We start from the raw sequence: 19,321 nt of genomic DNA, 5'->3' as shown, positions 1-19,321 counted from the left end.
AAGACAGACGAGAGCGGCTAGGAAATATCAAACAACCTTCAAGCTAGAAAACAATTCTCATGAGAGATTTGAGAAGAGATCCTGTTGTTATGGTGCAGATTTCATCATGATGTAGAACACTGGCTCTTTTGAGGGGAGTGTGGGTTTGTGGTAGGATGAAGGAAAACATGAAGGAAAGGGATGTTGTACACACCGGTGTGCTTGTGGGTTGTTATATCTGGTGCTACCGTTACAGCACTGAATCTCACCTACTGTACAGTCTTCCATTTAGACTAGTTGAGTGACTGTGGACCGAACAATTTTCCTTAATATTAATCATGGCTTCATGCGCCCCCTATGGACTGTGTGATTACCCCCTGGCACGTTCAGACGTGCCACAGCACTGCATAATGAGTTCAGATTATTAATGCTTTTACCAACTTTGCCTCCAAGATCATCTGTAATAACAGATAATATCTGTTAGCGCTGAATTAGATCAATTAGACAGCACTTTTAAAAGAGGTTACAGAGCAATTCATAAATGGAGCTGTGAGGGAAGGCAAGAGAGGATAAAAAAAAGAAAAGAAAAAAAAGAGCTGTGTTATAGTCCATGAATAGCAATGAGAAGGTATTAGACAGCCTAATAGCACCGAATCATGCACAGACCTGTTGAGAGCTTCAGTCGCACTACAGGAGAGATAAATTTGGTCTTGTTACCAGTGTGATTTATGCCAAAGACAGACAAGCCTCAGGTACTCTCACACACACTGATACACTACCATGAGCTTTAACAGACACTGTATATCAGGGATACGCATGCTGCAAGAGGGCTGGTTTGTAAATTCTATTCCCAGATCAGAGCAATCATACAGTATCTTATTTTGCACTATTTCAGGAGCTAGTATGTCGTATTGCTAAGAAATTAAACAAACAATGTGCATTTCAAGAGTCATAGAGAATATATTAAACATATATGTAAATTACTTGAGGTTCCAACTTTTTAGTTTTATTTTATTTCCCCCCAACGTGAGCCATAATAGATTTTGAAAACGAGGCAATAATAGATTTTGGGTGTTGACAAAAGATAATCAATGATTGTCAGAGGGATTGACACCCCCTCTGAATAAAAGCTAAAATCGCATGCAATTTATTATGAATTTTCAGGTTGTCAGCTTTGCAAAAGTGATAAAAAAAAAATACATTTAAAAAAATCCTCTATGATTGCTTTATACAGTATATGAAAATAATTTTCAGGTTGTTGATGTTGTAAAAGTGACAGTAAATAAATAAATAAATAAATATACACAGTGCACACACACATATCCGTATGTGTAGAAATGTACAGTATGTGTACATGCATTACCATTACACTATTAACAGCAAAGACATTTATAATGCTACCAAACCATCTTTTTTTAAATACATGCTGGGAAAAAATAAATAAATACATTTCTGTTAAATCCTTCTGGAGAATCATATGATGCTGAATACTGGAATACTGGAATACTACTGAATACTAGGCTGAGTTGAAGGCAAAGGAAGGGAGAACAGATACACAAAGAGTGAATGCACTGCCCTCTCTACTGCTTCACTGGCTGTTCAGACTGCTTTACACACACTGCAGGCTGGCTAATTATCATGGGGTTCTATGCTGCCCCCCTCCAATTGAGCTCAGCACACCCCCACATCCCCTGCGGGCATGGGACGCACTGACAGTAATCTCCCTATGACAGCACTTGGACGTGCCGTCATTAAGCCGTCCGTGTTATTGAGATGATAGCCCTGAGAATGTGGCCATCGTGCCAAAGAGAGCGAGCGATGAGCAGCACTTCTTCTCCGGCTGAAAGACAATGAAAAAGAAAGAAAGGGAGGACAGACAGGTTTCCTCTTTCCCAAAAGCCACACCAGTTTAATCCATGTTTTTAACATGCTCTTGCCAAGGAATATTTTACAGTCTGCATGTTGACTCAATTAAACAACAAAAAAATCGACTTAAAAAATATCTCCTCCACAGGAAAAACCCAAAACAAAATTGATTTAAGAGTACTCAGACAGGGCGCTAACAATAAGCTATGGTTAAAGGAATAGTTTACACATCATTTACTCATCGTCATGTTGTTCCAAAGTAGCACGGTCGCCTTCTCACATTTCTCTTTCATGGTAAATACAAAATTATATATTTTGTAGATTATTGGCAGCTCTTTCATATAAAAGGAAGTGAAATCGATTACAGCAATTAAATTATTTGGGTGAAATGGCCCCAAAAAGTTTGGAAGGCCGAAATCATTGACCAAAACAGTCAGGTTTAATTAAAGCTTCTAGTAACTGTGAATAAGCTACAACAGGTAAACATATCAGCACTGTGGACCAATAATGATATTAGAGAAGCAAAATGTAAAATTTGTCTAAAATATAAAGAGGCGGATTGTTGCCAAAGAACTTCACTTCGACTGGTTTATCACCTGAGAACATGACCTATGAACAACACAATAAGTTCCGCAGTTCTTTCATATTTAAATTGTTTAAACATTTGTTGCCACTTAGGTTTTCTGCAAAGTTTCGGCCCCTTTGTGTATGAGTTGTTATTTATTTACTATAATCTTCCACAACAGTGCATGCTAGTGTTGTAATACTTGAGACCGGTCTTGAGACAAGTTTTGACCAGTCAAAACAACAACTGCAGGGATATTACTAAATTGCCAGTGCATTGTCTGATTTATTTTATCCTCCTTACCGTGATTGGATGTGGGACTTTCTGCTTCAAATGCAATCAATAATTTACTTTGATTTGATTATTTTTATACTTTTATGCCAGGTCAGATTTTAATGGGTAATTGTATAAAAGGTTTCATACAATTACCCCCCAAAAAAATCTAAATATGATTGCAAAAAAAAAAAAAGATCTGTATGAGATGTATTAACATATAATTAAGCAATATAAAAAGAGCAAGAGAGCTGTTTTCACAAATGATTTAGCTGCTTTGAAAGAATCGTTAGAATAAATGATTCAGTGACTCACTCATGGTGATTTGCCGGCCACCTAGCTTATTGGCTGTTATTGGCTTAGTGGGTCTTAATATTGTTATCGTATTTATTGATTAAACATCAGACATTTCTCAGGCAGTAAATGTAAAACTTTCATATGAATTTGAGAAGTGCTGGTATGGTCTTGACTCAGACTCTCCCTGCCTTGGTTTTGTCTTGGATTCAACTCCCAAAAGTCTAGGTCTTGTCTTGGTCTCAACACTCTCTGGTCTTGGTCTCGACTTGATCTCAGTTTAGGTGGTCTTGACTACAACATTACTGCATGCACCATTTGGACTATTATGATGTTTTTTGGAGCCCCTGGTCACCATTCACTTCCATTGCATGCATGGAAAAGGGCAGCATGAACATTCAACTTAACATTTCTTCTCTGAATTTGTTGAACAATGGCATTTTTTTTTTTAGGTGAACTTTCAATTTAACGTGTCAAACCATTTTATAAATTGCAAAAACACATTATCCTAAAGAAAGAACAGAAAGATCAGATGAGTGACAGAGTGAGTAAGGGAGAGAGAAAACTTTTCCTTTCCCCCTCCCCTCCTCTCCTCTCAGATTCTCAGAGTGCTCTGACAGGGAAACAGATGGCAATTTAAGCAGAGAATTTATGAGCTCCACAATCTTAATGTTGCATAAAGAAAAGAAAAAGACTTGCATCAAGCCCACTGAAAAATGTTCTCGCTAATATTAATGCACTCCTCATTCATGCAATATGCTTCCTAATTGCTTTTCTGTACACAGTAATATGGCACCTGCTGCTCAGCCCTTGCTCCGGCGTTCAGGAACCAGGCAAGGCATGGGCCGCCACTGGCCCTCGCGTCGTGATGGATGCAGGGCCGTGTATCATGCACCGAGCCTGTCAGGCAGCATAATTACAATTTTAGACTTACAGCCGAGAGAGAGGGAGAGAAAGAAAGAGAGAGAGCGAGGGAGGGAGGAGTGGTAAACAATCAAACAGAAAACACTGCCACTGCTCAAAGGCATCTTCACAGTCAATTCACACACTCTGAAATAGTGACTGAATCACACAATCACACACACACATACATGTTCACACTAACAAGTGAGAATATACACATAAATAGCCACAATATAACTGAAATAGCATGACTAATGAATTTGAAAGAAAGAAAGAAAGAAAGAAAGAAAGAAAGAAAGAAAGAAAGAAAGAAAGAAGAAAGAAAGAAAGAAAGAAAGAAAGAAAGAAAGAAAGAAAGAAAGAAAGAAAAATAATGCATTTATTATTTATTTATGAATTATTGTGCCGGGGCATTTTGTGAGATCCAAACACATTCACCCACATATCAGCCCCTGATAGTTATTGTGTGTTTCAAAGGTCCTTTGAATCCAGTATCCATGATTCATTCTTGGAATCATTATACATTAATTTTTTTGTTCAAGTAAAGAAATCCTTGATTTCTCTCTCGCCTAAAAATTACACTCACATTTAATCTTTTTCTAATGCTCGAACCTGTAGTTCCTGCATGCTGAAAGAGTGTTTAAAAGAGTGGAATTACACCTTGCAGGGAGTCATTTGGGATAATATAGATCCTACCTATAGCTCGTCATTAACTCTATAACAGCTGCTGTTAAATGCACTAAATTGTACTATAATGAGCAAGTGAATTGCAAGCAATTACAGAGTTAAACTGAATAAATCCTCAGAGCAATAAATTGTCCTTTCTCTTTACTTCAGATTTAATTGATGTACATTCATATGGAGACCCACACATATAATTTTCAGGGAAACAATGCTGTCTTCACTAACACTTTCAAGATATATATATATACACAATTACATATGTTTCTTTTTTGTTTTGTTTTTCAAAAAAAGTTTTTTTTTTTTTGACCATTAAACACCCATTCTATGAATCTTACAGGGTTTTCACACTGGGCACATTTTCCTGCCTTCCAAATCTGAGTGTGAATGTTCCCAGTACCCCCTGTAGTGTTGGTCTGGTTTCAGACTCGCTTGATTCTATCGAACCCTGGTGCATTTGCGTTCATTTGCTATTACACTACAGGCTGACTCTTACTTGTATCCAAAGTAAATCACCACCACTGTCATCCCCTTCATGTGTTTTGTTGAAATAATGACATCATCATTGGCTAAAATGCATATCACTTTACCTCCTGAACAAGTGTGGAAAAAAAGTTTGAGCTACATTCACATTCACATAAATTGTGCCATAGTTCCATTGAAACCAAACTCAGACCACCTCCTAAAGGTTGTCCAGGTTCAGTACCACTGTGTGTTACTAAATCCACATGACATAACATTTTCATGCAAACCATGCACTGTTTAGATCTAAACTGCAATGGTGCCACCTTACAATTAAAGGCTCCTGTTTGCCACTTACCTCAAATGACAGCGCAGGCAAAGTTTCTCATGTCTGTCCAGTGATTTCAGAACAAGTAGTTTTGGAGCTTGATTCTGAATATAGTATTTTTACAGTATGTTTCCATAGAAAAAAATTACAAAATTGCAACTGGTCAAGATAGGTTCCCTTTATAGCAAATTGTTAAAAAGTCATGATCATGACTTTTAGAAACAGAAAATCCACTGGTGTGATTTAACATAACTTTAATGAGACAAATATACATTAACACTGATTTACAAACCCCATTTTTAAAATCATTAATCATTAAATCTTACAACCATTCATTAGTATACACTTTCTGTTTATTCTCCCTAATTCAGCACTCTCTCATACCCACACACACACACACACACACACACACACACACAAAGGGCTTGACAGCATTCTCTGGCTCTGGTTCTATGTCAGGGACTTCGTTATGTGTATAATAGGGAGTGTTGTGCACCTGAAGGCACTTGTCAACACAGGATCCAAGGAGCTGGCAGCAGCCTGGGGCCCCAGCACCACACATCTGCTGTACCCGCTTCCAATGGACAAACATATCAGACACACAATCCATTCAGACAAACACAAATGCACAAGTAACATCTCATTTAGCATGAAAGGCAACAAAATCTTGATAAAAAAATGCACGCACACACACACACACACACACACACACACACACACACACACACACACACACACACACACAAATCTTGATAAAAAAATACACACACACACACACACACACACACACACACACACACACACACACACATATATATATATATATATATATATATATATATATATATATATATATATATATATATATATATATATATATACATACATATACATAGCTTGTAGTTGGGTTGCTGAGAAACCATTTGCATCTAATAAGGTATTTTGTTTTTGTTTTTCTGCAAGTGTGTGTAACAAGTGTGTGTAACAAGGTTGTGCTTGGCCGCAACTCTTTCTTCAGCCTGTTTTAAAACTACCCGCGTTCAGACCACACCACACGTAGCATTTAACACAGCATGGGCACATGTCTGCAAATCTCAACACCTTACATTACCGTGCTCATCTGTGCAATTGCATTTCTGAGACAGCTGCAAGTTCCTGCCCACTTGTGCTCGTGCATTTCCCAGATAACTCTCTTTGCTTCAATGTCACCACAATTACACAACACAGGTATGGGACAAAGGTACAGTTTTCAGGCATGAGGTAATAATTGGGTTGTATTTGATGGTTTGTGTATTTTAAGATTGTGAGAAATAGCTCGGCTGAATAAATCATTCATACGTTTCGAGTGATTACCGGAGCGAGTAAAGTGGGGAAGCTGGATCGCCCAAGATAGATTACCCATAATGCATTTCAAGAAGGCAACTAATTAGCAGAAGAAAGGTCAAGTAAACTAGAAAGTGATTAGAGAGAGGAGACAGAAAAAGAGAAAGTGAGCGAGAGATCTTTGCATCTCGCATACTTTTAGTCACTTTTGGAACGTGGCCAAAATTTTTTTTACAACTCGATAAATGAAAGCAGATGCTTCAATATTTAATGAAATGCTTATGTTGTGGCACCTGGACACATGCGCATCCACAGCGACCCACTGCCTCCCAAGTGGGTCATTACTGTAGCCATTTGTAAAGGGCACAGGCCTCTCTCTGCCTGCAATGATGCCAGTCTTCGGGAATCTGCTGCAAAACAGCAGGAGATGTGGGGGTGGCACCGTACCCATCTACCAGGAGGACAGAGTACCGCTGCAGAGAATAAAAGAAGAAGAAAAAAGAGGCAACAACAACAGCCCAACGTTGCACCTAGAGCAAAGCTACTCCCACTGAGCCCTGCTACGCTACGCTACAGCCTGCAGCCAGACTTCTGCTGTCTTCTACTCCCAGAGATTACCGCGCACTGCCAGCGCAGGCACGGCGGATGCATTCTTCTGGCGCATCTCTCCTGTCAACAGCAAAAACACAGCTTTGCGCTGGCACCATCCTCTAAGCACCCCCCCCCCCCCCCTTAATGATCCAATGCATCAATACATTCAGCCATCAACGGGGAGCAGATGTCCCCTGTTACTGTATCCTTGGCCGTGATTGGGAACGCTGCTTTAAAAAGCATTAGTCTCCAGGTACACGATGGCTGTGTCACCGTGGCCCGCCACCCGCTTCCACTGGCAGGTGATCCCGGGGCCTAATGGAATTTAATTACTTCAGCCACATTAATCATGGCCATGGTGGAACAGCCACTATTTCATCTCCACTCTTTGGGGTTATTAGTACAAATACACTGTCAAACTGCATTGTGGAAGTGGCATTTTAGGTGTCATCGCCATTACATTTATTAAAATCTATAGCCGTATCTTTCAGCGGAGACTTCTCTTACCACCCCCCCTCCCTGGTGCTCTCCTGTACACATTAGGGTTTCAGAAAAAGTTTCCTGGCAGGAAGTGACACTGGTCTGAGAAACTTTTCCTGCCACTCCTGCCCGTCGTTTGACGATCGATTGGACGTGGCTGGCAAGGACAGCCGAGCAGCGCTTCAAGACACACTCTGAAATAGAGACTTCATGCCCTGACTCGATGGAGGTGTCAAATCATTACTCAGTTCATTATATTATTAATGGTCCGATGGTCACAAGCGTTTTTCACAAAGGTATTTTTTCATAGATAACACCTGACGTATAGGTCTCCCTGGATAAATTATCTATTGTTTGTTTTTAGCTAGTGAAAAATAATAATAGATAATTTATCCTTTTTTTTTTTTTTTTTGAAATTTCTTTCTTACAAAGTTGTACAGTTAAAGTTTTATTAATGTTGTCCAGCAATCCCCTCCCCCACCACCCTTAAATATTGTAATTTTTTAGAGTTAAATTTTTTTAAAGACTTGTTTTCTCCCCCAAGTTTACAGTGTTTTATTATCTTAATACTGTATGGCATTATCAGCTCTACCACCTAAACTAAAATAGCACTTTATACACAAACATATTTCTAAAATCACTCAGCCAAGGACCAGGTGCTGTTTTTTTTTTTTTCTGTTTTCATTATTATTTCTAGCCTTGAAATAAAATCAATAGGTAGATTCCCCAAGCCCTCGTTATCCCGTTTCATGTATTTCATAGTAAAATAATAAGCCACAATAGTAGTATGTGGAATTTGAGTCCTGCTGCTCTAAAAACTCAAAAGGTCAGGGAAATTAATTTTACTGGCCTGTGGAGGCGAGGAGTGGAAAAAAAGTGAAACCACAATAAAAACTCCTGCTATGCAAAACATTTCAACGGCAGATAATTCAGTATTCGCTGTTCCATAAATTTAAATTTGCATATCATTCGCATGAGGATTCGAACATGCAGCGACAGCTGAATTGGATGAGAGACCTGCAATGAGAACTTCACCTAGAGAAACAAAAATTCTCCACCAAATTCCAAATATGTTTTACGTGACAAACTCATTTAAAGGCATATTTTTTTTCCATACTTGAAGAATTTCAAACAGGCTATTTTGAAGATATGCATCAATTTTATAAATATACCGATAGGCATCACAGCAAAAAGTCCACTCAAGAATGATCTAAAATCAATCATGAACACGGCTTGCATCAGGCAATAAAGCAGTTCTGCTGCAAAACAAAACAAAACAAAACTGCTTTTATTTTACACATAAAACATGCGCGCATTCAAAGCAAATGTTGAGAAACTGCCTTAAGCTCTGCTTTGATGGGGATACACCTATCAATAAAAATATAATGGATCTGGACCAGAAAGCTTGTTAGCTTGCTCACAACCAGACTATAACCCTATAGCAAAGACAAAAGAAAGTCCTGTAGGTGCTTTAAACAAAGGCATATGAATAGTGAGGTCTTGAGCTCTGGGCTATATAGAATTTCTATACGATTACTAGAGCCTATGTTTGTGCATGTTTGATGTTATGTGAGGGGGGTGTTGTGTTGATGAGGTTCAGGTAGCCAGAGAGGCAGCTGGGCCACAACAGAGGATTCTGGGTGTGAGAATGCGAGTGGTGGAACCCTCTGGATCCCTGCCACTCATCTGGCCACCTTCCTAAGCAGGGCAGAAAATCAAACAAGTAGAAAAGAATTAAATAAAAGTAAGAAGAAAAATGATTTCTTATAAATAGCAGGCTTCGCCAGAAGGCATAGGAAATGAGAGCAGCGAGGCGCAGGAGAGGAGCTTGAGCTTGACACGGGTCTTAAAATTGAGAGGGGGCGGAATCAGGGACCTATTGCGCAAAATGGCTCCAACCAAAGCAAGGATTAGTGTTCCTTCCTCCACAGCCAAGATTCTCCAGAAAAAACTAATCACCTTCAAGTTCTCTCAGGTTTTTTTCACTGTCTCTCGCTCTCCTTCTCACTCCCTTTCTCTCTCTCTATCCTCTTTAAAGTATCATTTCACCCATCACAGCCATTATGGCTAAAATTAAGCAGAGAGTGTTCTGCCAGTGCCGATTAGACACATCCCTGGATCCGCGCTGAGGAGAAGGTGTCATGTCAGTTACAGCTCTGAAAAGAAACGTGTTCACTGCGACAGTCTACATTGGCAGGTTGAGAAAGCGACTTACATCTGTGGCACACAGCGAGAAAACTTGTGGCGAGAATAGTTTTGACTTGGTTCAGAGGACTAAATACCAACCGCAGTTAGAAACGAGACGCAACGGCAAACAAAAGTTGTGGAACGTTTTGTTCAAAACCATTCATAGACTCCAGCATGTTTTGAGTGAACAAGTGTTATTCAACTCAAAAATAAAGACAGATAATCTACTTTCAAGTGAGCATAATTATCCTGCATAAAAATGTACATGTGTTTATAGTCGCATGAATATTCTAGTAGCTACACTTCACTTGAATTCATTACTACAAGACAACGGTTTGCATAACATTCAAAAGCACGCAATGATCAATTAGCTCAATGCAAAGAAACAAACCAATGCTTCTTTGTTGTTGCTTAAAAATACAACATCAGCAAATCTCACATTCACACTTTAACCCAGTTCCAACAAAAAGGCAAATAAAAAACTGAAGTTTCATAATTAGTCATTGCAAGGATGTGCATAAGAACACGTTTACTTCATTTATGAGCAGAATGAGTGTTTGCACACCTGTTTAATATGACATTCTGTGAGAGATCTGAATCTCACAAGCACAGCTGCACTCGCAAAGGGCAGCGATGATATTGATAAAACAGACGTATTGTAATCACAATGATCTGGAGAACCACACTGCCACATGAAGTTTAAATGAGTCTCAGATAGGTCACCTTCAACTTTAAGAGTTCTGTCTGACCTTTAGTTCTTTAACGTCGAGCTGCTGGTTTCAAGAAAAAGAAAAAAAATGATTTCTCTCCGGTCCTATTCAGCGACAAATGAAATGAGCCCTGCATACTTGCAAATGACTGAGAAATATGCAAGTAATTTACCGTTAAATTCCATAACAGGAAAACCTAATTGTACAGCATGTCCAGCCTAATTGAATTGTTCTACAAGTGCGTTACTGTTATGGAAATAATACTGACAGGAGTGATAAGAGATTGAATGAGAGACATTGAATTGGAGAATAAAATAAGAAGGGGGAAAAATCATACACAGTGATTCGATAAAACAGGATCAAAAGTCTAAAATGAAAGAATTATTATAACAATAGTAATAATAATATTATTATTGATTATGCTTATGTGTGCACTAAAAATACAAGTTTATTTGTCAAAAAAAAAAAAAAAATGCACAACACACTCATTCACACACAAAAAAAGCCTTTTTCTTGCTCAGACTGGAAAGGTACACACAGATATAAACGTATTCACGTGTATGTAATTATGCACTTATAATGCAAAGGTACACATGTGCTTTATTGTATAAAAATAGTTCTAAGTTGGAAGCAAGAAGAAAAAAAAAAACAATCTTGCAATATTTCTGCTGTGAGTAATAGGCTCCGTTTGACTGATGCAAACACACATGCAGTTATATTAAAAAAAAGCTCACGAGTGATAACGTTGAATTGGGAATGTAATATCACCAGCATTACCAAGAACCACCAAATCTACATTTATGGTACACTGACAAAAAAATAAAAAATCTCATTAAATCATATCACTCCTAATAAAAGGAACTGCCTAAATATATAATGAAGCTTATGATCTCAAGCTACAGTATCTCTTTGACAGCAGGTTGTTTCAGCAATGATAGGTTAACGTCATTTCTCTTTTGTTTTCATTCAGTCATCACGAAGGAGATGTCCTTCCATGATGACACGTCGATGGTAAGCAACTTCATTTCAGTCCTGGGATATCTCACGCATGTGACAACACCTTCCTTTGTTGCCAAGAGTGTTGAACTGCTTTGAACTGCCGACTGACAGAATAGGGAAGCCATTCCAAACGCAAATGTAAATTATTGTTACTTACACGTTTAACCCTCTAGACACTGTTCTGTTCTAGTATGCGGAGGAATTCTGAAAGCATGTTGCCCTCTTTTGGCTGGCATGTGCGACTGCAGATTCTTTCCTGACATAATTACAACTTCTTGAAAATGGGCAGATATTTAAAAAAGAACAAAGGTGTGATATCGTGATACGGTGTTAAAAAATGTAGAATATGAATGTGACATATTTGATAAATCAAACAGATGTGACAGTGTTACAAATCTAAAGGTAGTGGCTTTGCGGTTGCATTACGCAGTATTGTACAAAAACATCTGACTGGATTTCACAGATGAATTCAACTGCAATGACCTGAAGAAAACCTGTAACAGAAACCCTGTAAAAGAAAATTTAAAAAAGAAAACCTGTAAAAGAAAGTCAAACATGATTTAAAAATAAATAAATAGTGACCTGTACCTGACCGTAGTTTGGCCTAGTGTGCCGAACACTAGGCCAAACTACGGTGTAAAGGACTATTAATGAATATTTCCTTTTCATACCAACTCTGTTCCTAATACATTTTCTCCTGTGCTTTCATTGCTTGCCTCTCATTTCATACTCACTCACTTTCTCCGCCTTCCTCTCCCTCACTTCTCTTCAGACCTGTGGGTCACTCCAGCAGGAACAGGAAGTATCCGTCCTCCTTTCCAGCTCGCCCCTTCATCAGTTTCCCCAGCGTTCTCCCAGAATTCCAGTCTTTGATTTCCCACTCGTCTGCAAAGATAAGAAACAAACCCCAGCAATGGGAACTTTCAGTGAATATCCTTTTCAGCCTCCACACCTACTATCTGTTTTGCTTTCTCTTTTTTTCCCCTCCCTCGTGTATCTCTGAGCTTGGGGAAAATGAAGAGGTGGGTAGTTTATTCAGTAATATTCAGAACGGCTGATCTAAATAAAGATGCTCTTCAAATTCCAGTGTATGTCTAATGGTCTATCACGGAGGGAGGATTGCTGATCTGAATTTAACGGCTAAACAATGCTGAGTGGAAAGGAGGAGCGGAAAAAAAAGGACTTTTGTGGTGACAAATGCAATATATCGAGAATTTCAGTGGCTCATATTTTAAGCTGGTGAAATAGAGTCATTTAAACAGCCTGTACTGTCCAATATATAGCAGTAAATAAACAATAAAAGCTTAGCGGTAAGCAACCCACCCCACACTCTCTCCTTGCAGCTGAATCGATATGTGCAGCATATCATTCATCTCATAAGTATAATGAATACTTGTGTTATTAATCTCATCTTTATACAGGGGTAATATGATAGTTAATTCAGCTCAGTGGAAATGAATGGAAATAAGTTAATCACAAATGCATCGCTTAGGAAAAATCAATTCGGGTGAGATATTCTAATAACAATACGTATAGGCAACGAGCGCTAATTCCATCATGCATAGAAACCAATATTTCACACCATTCATCTAAATAACGCACAAATGGAATATTTCACACTCTTTTCTTCAGCGAAAACAATATAGATTTTGATTTGCTTGCAAACAATTTTAATAAAAAGCTATTGATGGGATATTGATTGGTTAGCTCACAGCACACAGCTCTTGGGCCCAGTGTGCAACAATCATTACGCGGCATGCTTTTGGGTTCATTTCAACTGGTATGGTCAATAAAGACTTCATATGCTCTTGGCCCTTTCAACATGTTGGGATGCTTTTTCCAAAGCGCACTTTAAATAAAACTCTACTGTCACAGGATGAGCCAGAAGAAATACTCAAATGTAGCACTGCTCCAACATCCGACTGACCATAAATCAAAATATGCTGAAACAAAAACATGCTGGACAAACTGATACTTTATATCAGTGTAATATAATATAGAAAATTAGAGTCTTTATGTGTTGGCGGTGAACTATGATTTCCACCAACACTAAAACTTCAGTAGTACATAAGTAAATCCAATTTCAAATTGGCCAGTGTTTCAAGTCTCTTCAGCTTTAATTTTCCAGGAATCACATTTATACTGTAGTTTCAAAATTTGTGGCATCCCTCAAGGCTCCCTGAGTGGTTCCTTGACTTCTCTCCAGTCTGTACCATTCTTTAAGAATGTGATCTCTGCTCTCAAATATCTTATTTATAACCATGTCACTTTGTAAAATCTTTATTCGTGTGAACATATCTTTTAAATGTGAGAGCCACTGGAGTAACGGCAATAAAAGGCTGGAGAGGGATCAATGCTGAACGCATTACGCCTCGGCACAGAGACTTGGCTTTAATAATCAAAAAATTGATCCATTAAGCTCGACCTAATTCTTTGCCAAAACGGGAGAGGTGCTCAGTTTTCAACACATGGTTATGTGAAGAATTGCAATTTTTCACAGAGACTCTGGTCTAATGACACGATATTGAAGATGAAATGGGCTCATTACATCATATAGATAGATAGATAGATAGATAGATAGATAGATAGATAGATAGATAGATAGATAGATAGATAGATAGATAGATAGATAGATAAACAGACAGACAGACAGACAGACAGACAGACAGACAGACAGACATATGGATAGACAGATAGACTGATAGACCCTTCTCACATGACTGCGATCGTTCTCCACACACACTTCAAAGGTTACCAGATGTGCCCAATTCAAAGCTGTAAATGAATTCTACTTTTGTGTCTTAACACGAGGATTTACCAAAAAAAGGGGAAACATTATCCAAGCTGCTCTGATGAGCTGGAGCATGTGTGTCTATTCAAATATGAAAGCGCAGATAGGAAACTAAGAGAGCAGATGATGGGGAAGTGGAAGAAAAGGTGCACAAAGGAGGTAAACAACCAAAACCGTCTAAAACAAGAACCGTGGCAGAGTCGTTTGGACCTCAGTGGATGCGCAGGTCGAGCATCACAGTGCAGAGACACTTTCTCTGCGCCGTGTCCCTGGGCTGCTGCTGCAACTCAACACCAGCGATATCGATCTGTCCTAAGCCTCCACCAACCTGGTCGAACCCGAGTCTTTCTGATATTTACCCACTAAAGTATTCCCTTCTGCTAGCTCTGCCAACCCACAAGACATGGAGGGAGGAAAAAAGTCAATTATATACAACATGCTTGGATTCCCCTTAAGGAAGGAATCCACCCTTTCTAATCCGATCAATTCATGTCAGACAGGAGGCTGGATTCAGTGCTATCTCTGAAGTCCTGTAATCCAGGCTAAGTCTTCACACTGCTTGCTTCACCTCCACAAGAAAAGGGTTTGGTCCAGAACGTGATACAGCAAATTAGCTGTGGTGAACATTCAGACATGCTGCAGTGGATGGGTGCCAGTGTGCTAACAACTAAGCATAATTGAATAAGCAATTTAGCTAACTCCTACTATAGTGGTTGCTACTGTTAGCACGTACAATATGGGGGAATGGGGCTAGTTGTCACACTTTTTCTTTTTCTTTTATTGTTGATATTATTTTTACAATTTTTTATATAAAGCAGGTGTGTTGAAATGCATAAAACAATAAAACACATGCATTTTCAAATTAAAATAAACAGTAAAAAAATAAAATAATATATATATATATATATATATATATATATATATATATACATATATATATATATATATATATATATATATATATATATATATATATATATATATATATATATATATATATATATATATATATATATACCAAATCATTGTTTTAGCCACAAATACTGTAATTAATAAGCTGTATCAACTTCAAAAACATGACAATTTGCCTAAACCCAGTTAAACAGGCTTTTGCTATATACTTGACTCTTTATTATATACTTGAAGATATGATGCTGTAATTTTAGTTTGGTGAACATAATTTACAAAAAAGGGTTTAAGAGGGTTTTAAACTAGATATTTGAAAGTTGTGGCAATTAGCCCCAGTCTCCCTTATTGTAGATATTCATCAAGGTACAATCAGATTTTATAGCTGATACTGACTGGTTTTCGGTGGGGTCCGAAAACCAGTCAGTATCTGGTGTGACCACTATTTGCCTCATGCAGTGAAACACAACTGCTTCGCATATAGAGTTGATCAGGTTGTTGATTGTGGCCTGTGGAATGTTGGTCCACTCCTCTTCAATGGCTGTGTGAAGTTGTTGGATATTGGCAGGAACTGGAACACGCTGTTGTTATCCAGGGGATCCCAAACATGCTCAATGGGTGAAACGTCTGGTGAGTGCATAGAAAAAGACTTAGATCTTTGAGTTCAGCCCATGAAAAATGGGGGCAAAAACAAAAGTGTTGCATTTATAATTTTGTTCAGAGTATATATATACTTATTTGACTTTTAGCCACTTGTGAACTGTATCCAAGCAGTATATAACTTTGAAGTATTTGGCTGGTGGTGAGCCATTGGAAGGTGTCCCATTACAGACATGCAAAGGCCAACGACCAGTGCGCACAGTAAATTAGCAGGAACGAGGAGAGAGTGCTGGGACACTTTAATTTCCACTGACATATTGTGCTCCATGTACAGTCTGAATGGCTCCATAAAGAAAGTGTAATGATGGTCCAGGACACTGGCCAAATAGCTGACATGCACGGTTTCCCTGGTCAGCTCAGCACCAGGTTTGATCCATCTCATTACACCAGTCATTCAAATAATGGGTAGCTATGGGAGCTCTGGTAAGCTACAACCAATACACATGCCAAAGTCTACATCATAGTGGTTCATTCTCGCTGTCTGCTTAGTATACACAGGTGTTCAGGGCTGAGAACATAAACATATAAATCTAGATTTTCTAACATACTATAATAAAATTACATTAACAGATATAACAAATTTATTTCAAAACTATACAAATAGCAAAAAAAAATATATACTTATGTGCGAATTTCTCAAAATAACACATATATATATTACCCCCCCAATTAAAAAAAAAAACAATGTTATATATTCTAGATGCTTTGGATAAAAGCATCTGCTAAATGCATAAATGTAAATGTAAAATGATTTTACATAAAATATAGTGTAATCAGTTCGGAAATCATTCAATAAATGCACTGCTAAACAGAATGTGACTAATGTTTATAAACAATATTCTTAGTATAATCTTTTTTCAGAAATGTCCTCTAAAACTTACAAATACTGAATAAAAACTGCACAAACACATTACAATCAAGCATTTTCTTATCTGTCCATATATGAGAAACTGGAGGAAGCTTAGATAAATCATCACCTATAAAAGGATTTCATCTCACGATCCACAATTTAGCAATAACAATATATTTTCAAACCGGTTCGTAAAAACTGCATTAACGCTTGTCTACCGAGATCGGAAAAGAACAATAGCTCCTTATTCTCATTCAGATGAATGCATGGCAAGGAGAGAGAGAGAGGTGCGATAAATCGGCCACCCCTGCTCTTGTCTCGCTTCAAAAGAATCTGTTAGAAAGAGAGGGAGGGGGGGGGGGGGGGGGAAGCAGGGAGCAAGACCCACACGATGTAGTTCCAGCCAATTGCATTCCAGAAAAGTGACCATGGCTGGAAATAAACAATGCACAACAGATCACACTCCTCAAAAGGTATAAAAGAAAGGCAGATGCCGAAGGAATAAGGCAAAAGCAGGAGAAAAGAAATAATCCACGTTTCTCCAGCAATTCCGAAAGGCATAATTGTTTGAATCTTTTATTCAGGATTGCCATTAACCCTGTGCAGTGTACGGCTGTAACAATCTGCATGTGAAGGGAAATAGGAACCTCTCTCTCTCTCTCTCTCCCTATGTGAAGTTGCCAGGCTCACCCTCTCCAAACCACAGCCAGAGCCAAATTCGCTTTAAATTGTTCCTCACTGTCGCAAACAAAAAAAGCATTTAACACTCACCCATTGTGCACCCCGTCAACACAAACACAGAAATCCTTGCACAGATATGTAAACAGCCCACTAAGATTTCTTTGTTTGGATTTTGAAGCTGGGTAGGTTTGCCTTTGCTGCGCTTGCTTTTACAGCTTAGAAGCAGGTGGATGACAAAACATCAATCTCTCCATGCAGACAAAATGTCTAGCACGCACGCTTGACACTCTACACAAGCAATATACAATCACACACTCTAATACAAAGCTCTCAGCTGTAATGTGTGCTTGCTTACTGAATATTTGAGCATTTTTGGATAAAAAAAAACAAAAAACAAAACTGCATGTTAGAGCCTGTGAGCTTTAATGAAGGGGGAATTATACATCAAAACATCCATCCACAGACATCTGCATCCGAGCAGAAAATGGCATGGACAAGTTATTTTTCACTTCTTATATTTTCACTCAAGTATTAAAGGAACACTCCACCGTTTTTTTAAATATGGCTTATTCACATTATTTCCTACATTTAGATAGGTGGGCAAATGCATTTTTGTGTCAGTGCATGCATTGTTTTAGTTTGACTGGGTCGGCGTTAGCTTAGCTTAGCACAATGAATGGAATCCTTTGTTGCCAGCTAGCATGGCCTGAGTAAAAGTGATCAAAAAAATTTAAAAAACCCCACCTAATTACTTCTTGTGGCCTGCGTATTCACAACGAGTACAAATAGCTATCCAGATTAACACTAGGCGATTTCCTAGGCAGATATTGACTTGGGACCATATTATGGGGAAGCACAGGCGAAGCACTGCTGCTAAGGCGAAGCACTGCTACTTCGGCGCAGAGAATCACGCAACACATGAAAACATCAACTCTATGTGAATACAGGTATAATATGGGTCGATCTATACATGCGTCATGATTAAAATAATCAGTTACTCTGTGGACAGCTGTCCATTTGGTCCATTCGGCGTGGGGCGTTTTTTCCAGTTCACTTTGTCACACCGGAAAAAAAAATCGAGTACTGCAGAATGGATCAGCGCCGTGAAATCCTCTGTAGATGTGACACAACTTCGGGCACGCTCATCTTGATCTGACGTGTTGAGCCTGGTCATCAATGGCAAAAACATGTCCCACTCTCTACAGCACAGACACTCTATTTCCGTCGTTTATAGATTGGCATATTCCCCCACATTCACACCACCAGTTCATGTTGGCTCTCATCCTCACGTCCTCAGGCTGTTGAGCGAACGCAACCTCCTCCTCCTGTCGTTCTATTTCCAAAGCACGCAGCTCGTCTTCTGTAAACTCTGGTTCAAATAGGTATGGTTCTGGTTCTTGACTGTCTGAGAAGTCACCCTCTTCGTCTCTCTCAAAATCAGCTATGTTCATCGCCATTCGTGTACTGTAAGGAAAATAGCCAGGCAGCTACTATTCACGCCGGTGTGTTGACGGAAGTCGTGGGATTTCATGTGTTACGTGATTCTCTGCGCCGAAGTAGCAGTGCTTCGCCTAAGCAGCAGTGCTTCGCCTGTGCTTCCCCATAATATAGTCCCAAGTCAATATCTGCCTAGGAAATCGCCTAGTGTTAATCTGGATCGCTATTTGTACTCGTTGTGAATACGCAGGCCACAAGAAGTAATTAGGTGGGGTTTTTTAATTTTTTTGATCACTTTTACTCAGGCCATGCTAGCTGGCAACAAAGGATTCCATTCATTGTGCTAAGCTAAACT

General features: G+C 38.8%; 1 long non-coding RNA gene across 1 annotated transcript in view; it reads right to left on the bottom strand.

Moving 5' to 3' along the window:
* LOC113094347 (uncharacterized) overlaps positions 1 to 17,776 on the bottom strand; it is a 78,372-nt gene extending 60,596 nt beyond the window's left edge. Inside the window, exons 1-2 of the long non-coding RNA XR_003288060.1 lie at positions 17,620 to 17,776; positions 12,380 to 12,526 (exon numbers count right to left, since the gene is read on the bottom strand). This is a non-coding gene — a long non-coding RNA (uncharacterized LOC113094347). The remainder of the gene's footprint in view (positions 1 to 12,379; positions 12,527 to 17,619) is intronic.
* Positions 17,777 to 19,321: the final 1,545 nt, after the last annotated feature.

This window comes from Carassius auratus, unplaced genomic scaffold (genome assembly GCF_003368295.1).
Source record: "Carassius auratus strain Wakin unplaced genomic scaffold, ASM336829v1 scaf_tig00215336, whole genome shotgun sequence".
Lineage (NCBI taxonomy): Eukaryota > Metazoa > Chordata > Actinopteri > Cypriniformes > Cyprinidae > Carassius > Carassius auratus.
This window is presented reverse-complemented; position numbering and strand designations above follow the sequence as displayed.